The following is a 14268-nucleotide window of genomic DNA, read 5'->3' on the forward strand; positions in this document are numbered from 1 at the left end:
TTCCAGTCTATGAGACAAGACTCAGGTTCAAGTTGTCCAAGCTTCACACTCACACACTGAGCTGAGGAGTGCTATTTGATCATGAAAAACCCTCTTGATATCCATGGACGGGGGAATCAGACAGGTTATGCAATCAGCTTTTGCTTTGTCCTTTGCACAAAAAAAGCCCTATCCCAGATTCCAGAAGCCTGGAGCAATAGATGACGCGCGTGACTTGTCCTTGAGAGAAAATGTGCTGCCACATGCACCGCTTGCCATGTAGGACCTCGTGGCGCAACGGTAGCGCGTCTGACTCCAGATCAGAAGGTTGCGTGTTCAAATCACGTCGAGGTCATGAGCTGTCTGTGTGTGGCAGCTGGTGTTGCTGGCTTTTCCGAGAAGGTTCGTGGGCAGAATTTTAAATTACATCCAATCCCTAGGATGACCATGCATGTTTGTGTCAACCTCTTGACAAAAGATGACAGCGCTCAGGTAACAGCTCACCGACCTAATTACTAGGCAGACATCCTCAGCCTGCTATAACATGTTTCCCCATTCTCGGCCGGCTGTGCGTGTTGAGAAACGTTAGGGCCTGATAAGGCGTCTTTAGATGCCATCATAATAGAAGATTCAGCTGGTCTGACAGACAGGATCCTAGTTTATCCTAGGTAAGAAATGGAAATGTTTGAAGCTTCAAGTTTCCTTCTAAGGTGAGGGGTTTGTATTTTATTCATCTGTAGATAAGAAGACCTGTGGCAATACCATCTCCTGGTGACCTTCCTGAACATAAGACAATCTCCTAAGAGAAAGTATCCACTGGTAAATTATGGAAATACTTGGCAAGGAGTCAGCAATTTCCAACGTTCTGCTCTTGAGAATTTCTTAATCCAAGCTGGGATTTTTAATCGCTTTGAACAACTTGCGCCAAACGCTCTTCTTCCTAAGCACCAATAGAAGGTAACGCCTGAACAGGGACTTGAACCCTGGACCCTCAGATTAAAAGTCTGATGCTCTACCGACTGAGCTATCCAGGCTCTGAAAAAGGTGCCATCGCTCCCAAAAAGCAGTTTGAGGCATCCTTTCCCAACGCTCGTCCATTGTTAGACACATGTGAAGAAACAAAGCACTTGTGAACCCTTTCAAGTGGTGAGGTTGGCCACCAGAATTTTAAACCTTCACACTGGCTGATAACATGTCCCAGTATTTAAGCCGAGATCAATCGAACCATTAAGATTTTTGTTTAACTGCCATGTTTTCAACATTTCGTTCCCTAACAAGAGGATTCTGACCATCACATCCAGTGAAAGTTGTTACCAGGATCACTCTTCTGAACAGCCCTGCCTCTAAAGTCTTATCTAGGATAAGTGAATGTCTTATATGCCTATGGTATGTGAATAACTTTAAAGAGATCAGCATTATCGACGAAGGTTGGCCTTCTAGACAAGGAGACCACATGACTCATTTTCAAGTCTACTTTATTTACAAACATGGACTAAAGCCATGGACCCTGAGATCAAAAGACCAGTGCGCTATCGACTGAGAAATACAACCAACTCGGTCAAGATTGGTTTGCAGTCGACACTGTTCATTACATTTTCAACAGTTTTGCACACACACTTTTCCAGCATTCTTCCCTGATCAAATAGATCACTCTGGACCAGACAAAGACATCCGCATCGGCTTTCAGCAATTTATCACTGTATGCTTTCATAGAAAATGGGCACAAGGGAGCTTTCAGTGATGTATTTTCATATATACATATAGATATTTTTATATACGTTGAAGTCCAGTGTGTAGTGCAATCTTGGGCATTCGTGGCTCCATGTAACTCGGAAGATGGAGATTAATACCACCTTTGCCACTGAATGCCCATCATCTGACACAAAGACTGTTGTGAAATAATCCCAAAGATTGTCCCACACTGCTCCATACTCATATGCTTTCCAGTCTATGAGACAAGACTCAGGTCCAAGTTGTCCAAGCTTCACACTCACACACTGAGCTGAGGAGTGCTATTTGATCATGAAAAACCCTCTTGATATCCATGGACGGGGGAATCAGACAGGTTATGCAATCAGCTTTTGCTTTGTCCTTTGCACAAAAAAAAGCCCTATCCCAGATTCCAGAAGCCTGGAGCAATAGATGACGCGCGTGACTTGTCCTTGAGAGAAAATGTGCTGCCACATGCACCGCTCGCCATGTAGGACCTCGTGGCGCAACGGTAGCGCGTCTGACTCCAGATCAGAAGGTTGCGTGTTCAAATCACGTCGAGGTCATGAGCTGTCTGTGTGTGGCGGCTGGTGTTGCTGGCTTTTCCGAGAAGGTTCTTGGGCAGAATTTTAAATTACATCCAATCCCTAGGATGACCATGCATGTTTGTGTCAACCTCTTGACAAAAGATGACAGCGCTCAGGTAACAGCTCACCGACCTAATTACTAGGCAGACATCCTCAGCCTGCTATAACATGTTTCCCCATTGTCGGCCGGCTGTGCGTGCTGAGAAAAGTTAGGGCCTGATAAGGCGTCTTTAGATGCCATCATAATAGAAGATTCAGCTGGTCTGACAGACAGGATCCTAGTTTATCCTAGGTAAGAAATGGAAATGTTTGAAGCTTCAAGTTTCCTTCTAAGGTGAGGGGTTTGTATTTTATTCATCTGTAGATAAGAAGACCTGTGGCAATACCATCTCCTGGTGACCTTCCTGAACATAAGACAATCTCCTAAGAGAAAGTATCCACTGGTAAATTATGGAAATACTTGGCAAGGAATCAGCAATTTCCAACTTTCTGCTCTTGAGAATTTCTTAATCCAAGCTGGGCCTCTTAATCGCTTTGAACAACTTGCGCCAAACGCTCTTCTTCCTAAGCACCAATAGAAGGTAACACCTGAACAGGGACTTGAACCCTGGACCCTCAGATTAAAAGTCTGATGCTCTACCGACTGAGCTATCCAGGCTCTGAAAAAGGTGCCATCGCTCCCAAAAAGCAGTTTGAGGCATCCTTTCCCAACGCTCGTCCATTGTTTGACACATGTGAAGAAACAAAGCACTTGTGAACCCTTTCAAGTGGTGAGGTTGGCCACCAGAATTTTAAACCTTCACACTGGCTGATAACATGGCCCAGTATTTAAGCCGAGATCAATCGAACCGTTAAGATTTCTGTTTAACTGCCATGTTTTCAACATTTTGTTCCCTAACAAGAGGATTCTGACCATCACATCCAGTGAAAGTTGTTACCAGGATCACTCTTCTGAACAGCCCTGCCTCTAAAGTCTTATCTAGGATAAGTGAATGTCTTATATGCCTATGGTATGTGAATAACTTTAAAGAGATCAGCATTATCGACGAAGGTTGGCCTTCTAGACAAGGAGACCACATGACTCATTTTCAAGTCTACTTTATTTACAAACATGGACTAAAGCCATGGACCCTGAGATCAAAAGACCAGTGCGCTATCGACTGAGAAATACAACCAACTCCGTCAAGATTGGTTTGCAGTCGACACTGTTCATTACATTTTTAACAGTTTTGCACACACACTTTTCCAGCATACTTCCCTGATCAAATGGATCGTCCACTCTGAACCAGACAAAGACATCCGCATCGGCTTTCAGCAATTTATCACTGTATGCTTTCATAGAAAACGGGCACAAGGGAGCTTTCAGTGATGTATTTTCATATATACATATAGATATATTTATATACGTTGAAGTCCAGTGTGTAGTGCAATCTTGGGCATCCGTGGCTCCGTGTAACTCGGAAGATGGAGATTAATACCACCTTTGCCACTGAATGCCCATCATCTGACACAAAGACTGTTGTGAAATAATCCCAAAGATTGTCCCACACTGCTCCATACTCATATGCTTTCCAGTCTATGAGACAAGACTCAGGTTCAAGTTGTCAAAGCTTCACACTCACACACTGAGCTGAGGAGTGCTATTTGATCATGAAAAACCCTCTTGATATCCATGGACGGGGGAATCAGACAGGTTATGCAATCAGCTTTTGCTTTGTCCTTTGCACAAAAAAAGCCCTATCCCAGATTCCAGAAGCCTGGAGCAATAGATGACGCGCGTGACTTGTCCTTGAGAGAAAATGTGCTGCCACATGCACCGCTAGCCATGTAGGACCTCGTGGCGCAACGGTAGCGCGTCTGACTCCAGATCAGAAGGTTGCGTGTTCAAATCACGTCGAGGTCATGAGCTGTCTGTGTGTGGCAGCTGGTGTTGCTGGCTTTTCCGAGAAGGTTCGTGGGCAGAATTTTAAATTACATCCAATCCCTAGGATGACCATGCATGTTTGTGTCACCCTCTTGACAAAAGATGACAGCACTCAGGTAACAGCTCACCGACCTAATTACTAGGCAGACATCCTCAGCCTGCTATAACATGTTTCCCCATTCTCGGCCGGCTGTGCGTGTTGAGAAACGTTAGGGCCTGATAAGGCGTCTTTAGATGCCATCATAATAGAAGATTCAGCTGGTCTGACAGACAGGATCCTAGTTTATCCTAGGTAAGAAATGGAAATGTTTGAAGCTTCAAGTTTCCTTCTAAGGTGAGGGGTTTGTATTTTATTCATCTGTAGATAAGAAGACCTGTGGCAATACCATCTCCTGGTGACCTTCCTGAACATAAGACAATCTCCTAAGAGAAAGTATCCACTGGTAAATTATGGAAATACTTGGCAAGGAGTCAGCAATTTCCAACGTTCTGCTCTTGAGAATTTCTTAATCCAAGCTGGGATTTTTAATCGCTTTGAACAACTTGCGCCAAACGCTCTTCTTCCTAAGCACCAATAGAAGGTAACGCCTGAACAGGGACTTGAACCCTGGACCCTCAGATTAAAAGTCTGATGCTCTACCGACTGAGCTATCCAGGCTCTGAAAAAGGTGCCATCGCTCCAAAAAAGCAGTTTGAGGCATCCTTTCCCAACGCTCGTCCATTGTTAGACACATGTGAAGAAACAAAGCACTTGTGAACCCTTTCAAGTGGTGAGGTTGGCCACCAGAATTTTAAACCTTCACACTGGCTGATAACATGTCCCAGTATTTAAGCCGAGATCAATCGAACCATTAAGATTTTTGTTTAACTGCCATGTTTTCAACATTTCGTTCCCTAACAAGAGGATTCTGACCATCACATCCAGTGAAAGTTGTTACCAGGATCACTCTTCTGAACAGCCCTGCCTCTAAAGTCTTATCTAGGATAAGTGAATGTCTTATATGCCTATGGTATGTGAATAACTTTAAAGAGATCAGCATTATCGACGAAGGTTGGCCTTCTAGACAAGGAGACCACATGACTCATTTTCAAGTCTACTTTATTTACAAACATGGACTAAAGCCATGGACCCTGAGATCAAAAGACCAGTGCGCTATCGACTGAGAAATACAACCAACTCGGTCAAGATTGGTTTGCAGTCGACACTGTTCATTACATTTTCAACAGTTTTGCACACACACTTTTTCAGCATTCTTCCCTGATCAAATAGATCACTCTGGACCAGACAAAGACATCCGCATCGGCTTTCAGCAATTTATCACTGTATGCTTTCATAGAAAATGGGCACAAGGGAGCTTTCAGTGATGTATTTTCATATATACATATAGATATTTTTATATACGTTGAAGTCCAGTGTGTAGTGCAATCTTGGGCATTCGTGGCTCCATGTAACTCGGAAGATGGAGATTAATACCACCTTTGCCACTGAATGCCCATCATCTGACACAAAGACTGTTGTGAAATAATCCCAAAGATTGTCCCACACTGCTCCATACTCATATGCTTTCCAGTCTATGAGACAAGACTCAGGTCCAAGTTGTCCAAGCTTCACACTCACACACTGAGCTGAGGAGTGCTATTTGATCATGAAAAACCCTCTTGATCTCCATGGACGGGGGAATCAGACAGGTTATGCAATCAGCTTTTGCTTTGTCCTTTGCACAAAAAAAAGCCCTATCCCAGATTCCAGAAGCCTGGAGCAATAGATGACGCGCGTGACTTGTCCTTGAGAGAAAATGTGCTGCCACATGCACCGCTCGCCATGTAGGACCTCGTGGCGCAACGGTAGCGCGTCTGACTCCAGATCAGAAGGTTGCGTGTTCAAATCACGTCGAGGTCATGAGCTGTCTGTGTGTGGCGGCTGGTGTTGCTGGCTTTTCCGAGAAGGTTCGTGGGCAGAATTTTAAATTACATCCAATCCCTAGGATGACCATGCATGTTTGTGTCAACCTCTTGACAAAAGATGACAGCGCTCAGGTAACAGCTCACCGACCTAATTACTAGGCAGACATCCTCACCCTGCTATAACATGTTTCCCCATTGTCGGCCGGCTGTGCGTGCTGAGAAAAGTTAGGGCCTGATAAGGCGTCTTTAGATGCCATCATAATAGAAGATTCAGCTGGTCTGACAGACAGGATCCTAGTTTATCCTAGGTAAGAAATGGAAATGTTTGAAGCTTCAAGTTTCCTTCTAAGGTGAGGGGTTTGTATTTTATTCATCTGTAGATAAGAAGACCTGTGGCAATACCATCTCCTGGTGACCTTCCTGAACATAAGACAATCTCCTAAGAGAAAGTATCCACTGGTAAATTATGGAAATACTTGGCAAGGAGTCAGCAATTTCCAACGTTCTGCTCTTGAGAATTTCTTAATCCAAGCTGGGCCTCTTAATCGCTTTGAACAACTTGCGCCAAACGCTCTTCTTCCTAAGCACCAATAGAAGGTAACGCCTGAACAGGGACTTGAACCCTGGACCCTCAGATTAAAAGTCTGATGCTCTACCGACTGAGCTATCCAGGCTCTGCAAAAGGTGCCATCGCTCCCAAAAAGCAGTTTGAGGCATCCTTTCCCAACGCTCGTCCATTGTTTGACACATGTGAAGAAACAAAGCACTTGTGAACCCTTTCAAGTGGTGAGGTTGGCCACCAGAATTTTAAACCTTCACACTGGCTGATAACATGTCCCAGTATTTAAGCCGAGATCAATCGAACCATTAAGATTTTTGTTTAACTGCCATGTTTTCAACATTTCGTTCCCTAACAAGAGGATTCTGACCATCACATCCAGTGAAAGTTGTTACCAGGATCACTCTTCTGAACAGCCCTGCCTCTAAAGTCTTATCTAGGATAAGTGAATGTCTTATATGCCTATGGTATGTGAATAACTTTAAAGAGATCAGCATTATCGACGAAGGTTGGCCTTCTAGACAAGGAGACCACATGACTCATTTTCAAGTCTACTTTATTTACAAACATGGACTAAAGCCATGGACCCTGAGATCAAAAGACCAGTGCGCTATCGACTGAGAAATACAACCAACTCGGTCAAGATTGGTTTGCAGTCGACACTGTTCATTACATTTTCAACAGTTTTGCACACACACTTTTCCAGCATTCTTCCCTGATCAAATAGATCACTCTGGACCAGACAAAGACATCCGCATCGGCTTTCAGCAATTTATCACTGTATGCTTTCATAGAAAATGGGCACAAGGGAGCTTTCAGTGATGTATTTTCATATATACATATAGATATTTTTATATACGTTGAAGTCCAGTGTGTAGTGCAATCTTGGGCATTCGTGGCTCCATGTAACTCGGAAGATGGAGATTAATACCACCTTTGCCACTGAATGCCCATCATCTGACACAAAGACTGTTGTGAAATAATCCCAAAGATTGTCCCACACTGCTCCATACTCATATGCTTTCCAGTCTATGAGACAAGACTCAGGTTCAAGTTGTCCAAGCTTCACACTCACACACTGAGCTGAGGAGTGCTATTTGATCATGAAAAACCCTCTTGATATCCATGGACGGGGGAATCAGACAGGTTATGCAATCAGCTTTTGCTTTGTCCTTTGCACAAAAAAAAGCCCTATCCCAGATTCCAGAAGCCTGGAGCAATAGATGACGCGCGTGACTTGTCCTTGAGAGAAAATGTGCTGCCACATGCACCGCTCGCCATGTAGGACCTCGTGGCGCAACGGTAGCGCGTCTGACTCCAGATCAGAAGGTTGCGTGTTCAAATCACGTCGAGGTCATGAGCTGTCTGTGTGTGGCGGCTGGTGTTGCTGGCTTTTCCGAGAAGGTTCGTGGGCAGAATTTTAAATTACATCCAATCCCTAGGATGACCATGCATGTTTGTGTCAACCTCTTGACAAAAGATGACAGCGCTCAGGTAACAGCTCACCGACCTAATTACTAGGCAGACATCCTCAGCCTGCTATAACATGTTTCCCCATTGTCGGCCGGCTGTGCGTGCTGAGAAAAGTTAGGGCCTGATAAGGCGTCTTTAGATGCCATCATAATAGAAGATTCAGCTGGTCTGACAGACAGGATCCTAGTTTATCCTAGGTAAGAAATGGAAATGTTTGAAGCTTCAAGTTTCCTTCTAAGGTGAGGGGTTTGTATTTTATTCATCTGTAGATAAGAAGACCTGTGGCAATACCATCTCCTGGTGACCTTCCTGAACATAAGACAATCTCCTAAGAGAAAGTATCCACTGGTAAATTATGGAAATACTTGGCAAGGAGTCAGCAATTTCCAACGTTCTGCTCTTGAGAATTTCTTAATCCAAGCTGGGCCTCTTAATCGCTTTGAACAACTTGCGCCAAACGCTCTTCTTCCTAAGCACCAATAGAAGGTAACGCCTGAACAGGGACTTGAACCCTGGACCCTCAGATTAAAAGTCTGATGCTCTACCAACTGAGCTATCCAGGCTCTGCAAAAGGTGCCATCGCTCCCAAAAAGCAGTTTGAGGCATCCTTTCCCAACGCTCGTCCATTGTTTGACACATGTGAAGAAACAAAGCACTTGTGAACCCTTTCAAGTGGTGAGGTTGGCCACCAGAATTTTAAACCTTCACACTGGCTGATAACATGGCCCAGTATTTAAGCCGAGATCAATCGAACCGTTAAGATTTCTGTTTAACTGCCATGTTTTCAACATTTTGTTCCCTAACAAGAGGATTCTGACCATCACATCCAGTGAAAGTTGTTACCAGGATCACTCTTCTGAACAGCCCTGCCTCTAAAGTCTTATCTAGGATAAGTGAATGTCTTATATGCCTATGGTATGTGAATAACTTTAAAGAGATCAGCATTATCGACGAAGGTTGGCCTTCTAGACAAGGAGACCACATGACTCATTTTCAAGTCTACTTTATTTACAAACATGGACTAAAGCCATGGACCCTGAGATCAAAAGACCAGTGCGCTATCGACTGAGAAATACAACCAACTCCGTCAAGATTGGTTTGCAGTCGACACTGTTCATTACATTTTTAACAGTTTTGCACACACACTTTTCCAGCATACTTCCCTGATCAAATGGATCGTCCACTCTGAACCAGACAAAGACATCCGCATCGGCTTTCAGCAATTTATCACTGTATGCTTTCATAGAAAACGGGCACAAGGGAGCTTTCAGTGATGTATTTTCATATATACATATAGATATATTTATATACGTTGAAGTCCAGTGTGTAGTGCAATCTTGGGCATCCGTGGCTCCGTGTAACTCGGAAGATGGAGATTAATACCACCTTTGCCACTGAATGCCCATCATCTGACACAAAGACTGTTGTGAAATAATCCCAAAGATTGTCCCACACTGCTCCATACTCATATGCTTTCCAGTCTATGAGACAAGACTCAGGTTCAAGTTGTCAAAGCTTCACACTCACACACTGAGCTGAGGAGTGCTATTTGATCATGAAAAACCCTCTTGATATCCATGGACGGGGGAATCAGACAGGTTATGCAATCAGCTTTTGCTTTGTCCTTTGCACAAAAAAAGCCCTATCCCAGATTCCAGAAGCCTGGAGCAATAGATGACGCGCGTGACTTGTCCTTGAGAGAAAATGTGCTGCCACATGCACCGCTAGCCATGTAGGACCTCGTGGCGCAACGGTAGCGCGTCTGACTCCAGATCAGAAGGTTGCGTGTTCAAATCACGTCGAGGTCATGAGCTGTCTGTGTGTGGCAGCTGGTGTTGCTGGCTTTTCCGAGAAGGTTCGTGGGCAGAATTTTAAATTACATCCAATCCCTAGGATGACCATGCATGTTTGTGTCAACCTCTTGACAAAAGATGACAGCACTCAGGTAACAGCTCACCGACCTAATTACTAGGCAGACATCCTCAGCCTGCTATAACATGTTTCCCCATTCTCGGCCGGCTGTGCGTGTTGAGAAACGTTAGGGCCTGATAAGGCGTCTTTAGATGCCATCATAATAGAAGATTCAGCTGGTCTGACAGACAGGATCCTAGTTTATCCTAGGTAAGAAATGGAAATGTTTGAAGCTTCAAGTTTCCTTCTAAGGTGAGGGGTTTGTATTTTATTCATCTGTAGATAAGAAGACCTGTGGCAATACCATCTCCTGGTGACCTTCCTGAACATAAGACAATCTCCTAAGAGAAAGTATCCACTGGTAAATTATGGAAATACTTGGCAAGGAGTCAGCAATTTCCAACGTTCTGCTCTTGAGAATTTCTTAATCCAAGCTGGGATTTTTAATCGCTTTGAACAACTTGCGCCAAACGCTCTTTTTCCTAAGCACCAATAGAAGGTAACGCCTGAACAGGGACTTGAACCCTGGACCCTCAGATTAAAAGTCTGATGCTCTACCGACTGAGCTATCCAGGCTCTGAAAAAGGTGCCATCGCTCCCAAAAAGCAGTTTGAGGCATCCTTTCCCAACGCTCGTCCATTGTTAGACACATGTGAAGAAACAAAGCACTTGTGAACCCTTTCAAGTGGTGAGGTTGGCCACCAGAATTTTAAACCTTCACACTGGCTGATAACATGTCCCAGTATTTAAGCCGAGATCAATCGAACCATTAAGATTTTTGTTCAACTGCCATGTTTTCAACATTTCGTTCCCTAACAAGAGGATTCTGACCATCACATCCAGTGAAAGTTGTTACCAGGATCACTCTTCTGAACAGCCCTGCCTCTAAAGTCTTATCTAGGATAAGTGAATGTCTTATATGCCTATGGTATGTGAATAACTTTAAAGAGATCAGCATTATCGACGAAGGTTGGCCTTCTAGACAAGGAGACCACATGACTCATTTTCAAGTCTACTTTATTTACAAACATGGACTAAAGCCATGGACCCTGAGATCAAAAGACCAGTGCGCTATCGACTGAGAAATACAACCAACTCGGTCAAGATTGGTTTGCAGTCGACACTGTTCATTACATTTTAAACAGTTTTGCACACACACTTTTCCAGCATTCTTCCCTGATCAAATAGATCACTCTGGACCAGACAAAGACATCCGCATCGGCTTTCAGCAATTTATCACTGTATGCTTTCATAGAAAATGGGCACAAGGGAGCTTTCAGTGATGTATTTTCATATATACATATAGATATTTTTATATACGTTGAAGTCCAGTGTGTAGTGCAATCTTGGGCATTCGTGGCTCCATGTAACTCGGAAGATGGAGATTAATACCACCTTTGCCACTGAATGCCCATCATCTGACACAAAGACTGTTGTGAAATAATCCCAAAGATTGTCCCACACTGCTCCATACTCATATGCTTTCCAGTCTATGAGACAAGACTCAGGTCCAAGTTGTCCAAGCTTCACACTCACACACTGAGCTGAGGAGTGCTATTTGATCATGAAAAACCCTCTTGATCTCCATGGACGGGGGAATCAGACAGGTTATGCAATCAGCTTTTGCTTTGTCCTTTGCACAAAAAAAAGCCCTATCCCAGATTCCAGAAGCCTGGAGCAATAGATGACGCGCGTGACTTGTCCTTGAGAGAAAATGTGCTGCCACATGCACCGCTCGCCATGTAGGACCTCGTGGCGCAACGGTAGCGCGTCTGACTCCAGATCAGAAGGTTGCGTGTTCAAATCACGTCGAGGTCATGAGCTGTCTGTGTGTGGCGGCTGGTGTTGCTGGCTTTTCCGAGAAGGTTCGTGGGCAGAATTTTAAATTACATCCAATCCCTAGGATGACCATGCATGTTTGTGTCAACCTCTTGACAAAAGATGACAGCGCTCAGGTAACAGCTCACCGACCTAATTACTAGGCAGACATCCTCACCCTGCTATAACATGTTTCCCCATTGTCGGCCGGCTGTGCGTGCTGAGAAAAGTTAGGGCCTGATAAGGCGTCTTTAGATGCCATCATAATAGAAGATTCAGCTGGTCTGACAGACAGGATCCTAGTTTATCCTAGGTAAGAAATGGAAATGTTTGAAGCTTCAAGTTTCCTTCTAAGGTGAGGGGTTTGTATTTTATTCATCTGTAGATAAGAAGACCTGTGGCAATACCATCTCCTGGTGACCTTCCTGAACATAAGACAATCTCCTAAGAGAAAGTATCCACTGGTAAATTATGGAAATACTTGGCAAGGAGTCAGCAATTTCCAACGTTCTGCTCTTGAGAATTTCTTAATCCAAGCTGGGCCTCTTAATCGCTTTGAACAACTTGCGCCAAACGCTCTTCTTCCTAAGCACCAATAGAAGGTAATGCCTGAACAGGGACTTGAACCCTGGACCCTCAGATTAAAAGTCTGATGCTCTACCGACTGAGCTATCCAGGCTCTGCAAAAGGTGCCATCGCTCCCAAAAAGCAGTTTGAGGCATCCTTTCCCAACGCTCGTCCATTGTTTGACACATGTGAAGAAACAAAGCACTTGTGAACCCTTTCAAGTGGTGAGGTTGGCCACCAGAATTTTAAACCTTCACACTGGCTGATAACATGTCCCAGTATTTAAGCCGAGATCAATCGAACCATTAAGATTTTTGTTTAACTGCCATGTTTTCAACATTTCGTTCCCTAACAAGAGGATTCTGACCATCACATCCAGTGAAAGTTGTTACCAGGATCACTCTTCTGAACAGCCCTGCCTCTAAAGTCTTATCTAGGATAAGTGAATGTCTTATATGCCTATGGTATGTGAATAACTTTAAAGAGATCAGCATTATCGACGAAGGTTGGCCTTCTAGACAAGGAGACCACATGACTCATTTTCAAGTCTACTTTATTTACAAACATGGACTAAAGCCATGGACCCTGAGATCAAAAGACCAGTGCGCTATCGACTGAGAAATACAACCAACTCGGTCAAGATTGGTTTGCAGTCGACACTGTTCATTACATTTTCAACAGTTTTGCACACACACTTTTCCAGCATTCTTCCCTGATCAAATAGATCACTCTGGACCAGACAAAGACATCCGCATCGGCTTTCAGCAATTTATCACTGTATGCTTTCATAGAAAATGGGCACAAGGGAGCTTTCAGTGATGTATTTTCATATATACATATAGATATTTTTATATACGTTGAAGTCCAGTGTGTAGTGCAATCTTGGGCATTCGTGGCTCCATGTAACTCGGAAGATGGAGATTAATACCACCTTTGCCACTGAATGCCCATCATCTGACACAAAGACTGTTGTGAAATAATCCCAAAGATTGTCCCACACTGCTCCATACTCATATGCTTTCCAGTCTATGAGACAAGACTCAGGTTCAAGTTGTCCAAGCTTCACACTCACACACTGAGCTGAGGAGTGCTATTTGATCATGAAAAACCCTCTTGATATCCATGGACGGGGGAATCAGACAGGTTATGCAATCAGCTTTTGCTTTGTCCTTTGCACAAAAAAAAGCCCTATCCCAGATTCCAGAAGCCTGGAGCAATAGATGACGCGCGTGACTTGTCCTTGAGAGAAAATGTGCTGCCACATGCACCGCTCGCCATGTAGGACCTCGTGGCGCAACGGTAGCGCGTCTGACTCCAGATCAGAAGGTTGCGTGTTCAAATCACGTCGAGGTCATGAGCTGTCTGTGTGTGGCGGCTGGTGTTGCTGGCTTTTCCGAGAAGGTTCGTGGGCAGAATTTTAAATTACATCCAATCCCTAGGATGACCATGCATGTTTGTGTCAACCTCTTGACAAAAGATGACAGCGCTCAGGTAACAGCTCACCGACCTAATTACTAGGCAGACATCCTCAGCCTGCTATAACATGTTTCCCCATTGTCGGCCGGCTGTGCGTGCTGAGAAAAGTTAGGGCCTGATAAGGCGTCTTTAGATGCCATCATAATAGAAGATTCAGCTGGTCTGACAGACAGGATCCTAGTTTATCCTAGGTAAGAAATGGAAATGTTTGAAGCTTCAAGTTTCCTTCTAAGGTGAGGGGTTTGTATTTTATTCATCTGTAGATAAGAAGACCTGTGGCAATACCATCTCCTGGTGACCTTCCTGAACATAAGACAATCTCCTAAGAGAAAGTATCCACTGGTAAATTATGGAAATAC

At 44.1% G+C, this 14268-nt stretch overlaps 15 non-coding genes across 15 annotated transcripts; 8 read left to right on the forward strand and 7 right to left on the reverse strand.

Annotated features, from left to right (window-relative positions):
- The first annotated feature begins 262 nt into the window (after positions 1–262).
- On the forward strand, positions 263–334 carry trnaw-cca (transfer RNA tryptophan (anticodon CCA)). The gene has a single exon. It is a non-coding gene; the product is annotated as a tRNA-Trp (tRNA).
- Positions 335–940: 606 nt separating this feature from the next.
- Positions 941–1013, reverse strand: trnak-uuu (transfer RNA lysine (anticodon UUU)). The gene has a single exon. It is a non-coding gene; the product is annotated as a tRNA-Lys (tRNA).
- Positions 1014–2183: 1170 nt separating this feature from the next.
- Positions 2184–2255, forward strand: trnaw-cca (transfer RNA tryptophan (anticodon CCA)). Its single transcript has one exon. It is a non-coding gene; the product is annotated as a tRNA-Trp (tRNA).
- A 606-nt stretch (positions 2256–2861) lies between these two features.
- Positions 2862–2934, reverse strand: trnak-uuu (transfer RNA lysine (anticodon UUU)). Its single transcript has one exon. It is a non-coding gene; the product is annotated as a tRNA-Lys (tRNA).
- A 1173-nt stretch (positions 2935–4107) lies between these two features.
- trnaw-cca (transfer RNA tryptophan (anticodon CCA)) lies at positions 4108–4179 on the forward strand. The gene has a single exon. It is a non-coding gene; the product is annotated as a tRNA-Trp (tRNA).
- A 606-nt stretch (positions 4180–4785) lies between these two features.
- On the reverse strand, positions 4786–4858 carry trnak-uuu (transfer RNA lysine (anticodon UUU)). The gene has a single exon. It is a non-coding gene; the product is annotated as a tRNA-Lys (tRNA).
- A 1170-nt stretch (positions 4859–6028) lies between these two features.
- trnaw-cca (transfer RNA tryptophan (anticodon CCA)) lies at positions 6029–6100 on the forward strand. Its single transcript has one exon. It is a non-coding gene; the product is annotated as a tRNA-Trp (tRNA).
- A 606-nt stretch (positions 6101–6706) lies between these two features.
- trnak-uuu (transfer RNA lysine (anticodon UUU)) lies at positions 6707–6779 on the reverse strand. The gene has a single exon. It is a non-coding gene; the product is annotated as a tRNA-Lys (tRNA).
- A 1170-nt stretch (positions 6780–7949) lies between these two features.
- trnaw-cca (transfer RNA tryptophan (anticodon CCA)) lies at positions 7950–8021 on the forward strand. Its single transcript has one exon. It is a non-coding gene; the product is annotated as a tRNA-Trp (tRNA).
- Positions 8022–8627: 606 nt separating this feature from the next.
- On the reverse strand, positions 8628–8700 carry trnak-uuu (transfer RNA lysine (anticodon UUU)). Its single transcript has one exon. It is a non-coding gene; the product is annotated as a tRNA-Lys (tRNA).
- Positions 8701–9873: 1173 nt separating this feature from the next.
- trnaw-cca (transfer RNA tryptophan (anticodon CCA)) lies at positions 9874–9945 on the forward strand. The gene has a single exon. It is a non-coding gene; the product is annotated as a tRNA-Trp (tRNA).
- Positions 9946–10551: 606 nt separating this feature from the next.
- On the reverse strand, positions 10552–10624 carry trnak-uuu (transfer RNA lysine (anticodon UUU)). The gene has a single exon. It is a non-coding gene; the product is annotated as a tRNA-Lys (tRNA).
- A 1170-nt stretch (positions 10625–11794) lies between these two features.
- trnaw-cca (transfer RNA tryptophan (anticodon CCA)) lies at positions 11795–11866 on the forward strand. The gene has a single exon. It is a non-coding gene; the product is annotated as a tRNA-Trp (tRNA).
- A 606-nt stretch (positions 11867–12472) lies between these two features.
- trnak-uuu (transfer RNA lysine (anticodon UUU)) lies at positions 12473–12545 on the reverse strand. The gene has a single exon. It is a non-coding gene; the product is annotated as a tRNA-Lys (tRNA).
- A 1170-nt stretch (positions 12546–13715) lies between these two features.
- Positions 13716–13787, forward strand: trnaw-cca (transfer RNA tryptophan (anticodon CCA)). The gene has a single exon. It is a non-coding gene; the product is annotated as a tRNA-Trp (tRNA).
- Positions 13788–14268: the final 481 nt, after the last annotated feature.

This window comes from Clarias gariepinus, chromosome 5 (genome assembly GCF_024256425.1).
Source record: "Clarias gariepinus isolate MV-2021 ecotype Netherlands chromosome 5, CGAR_prim_01v2, whole genome shotgun sequence".
Taxonomy (NCBI): domain Eukaryota; kingdom Metazoa; phylum Chordata; class Actinopteri; order Siluriformes; family Clariidae; genus Clarias; species Clarias gariepinus.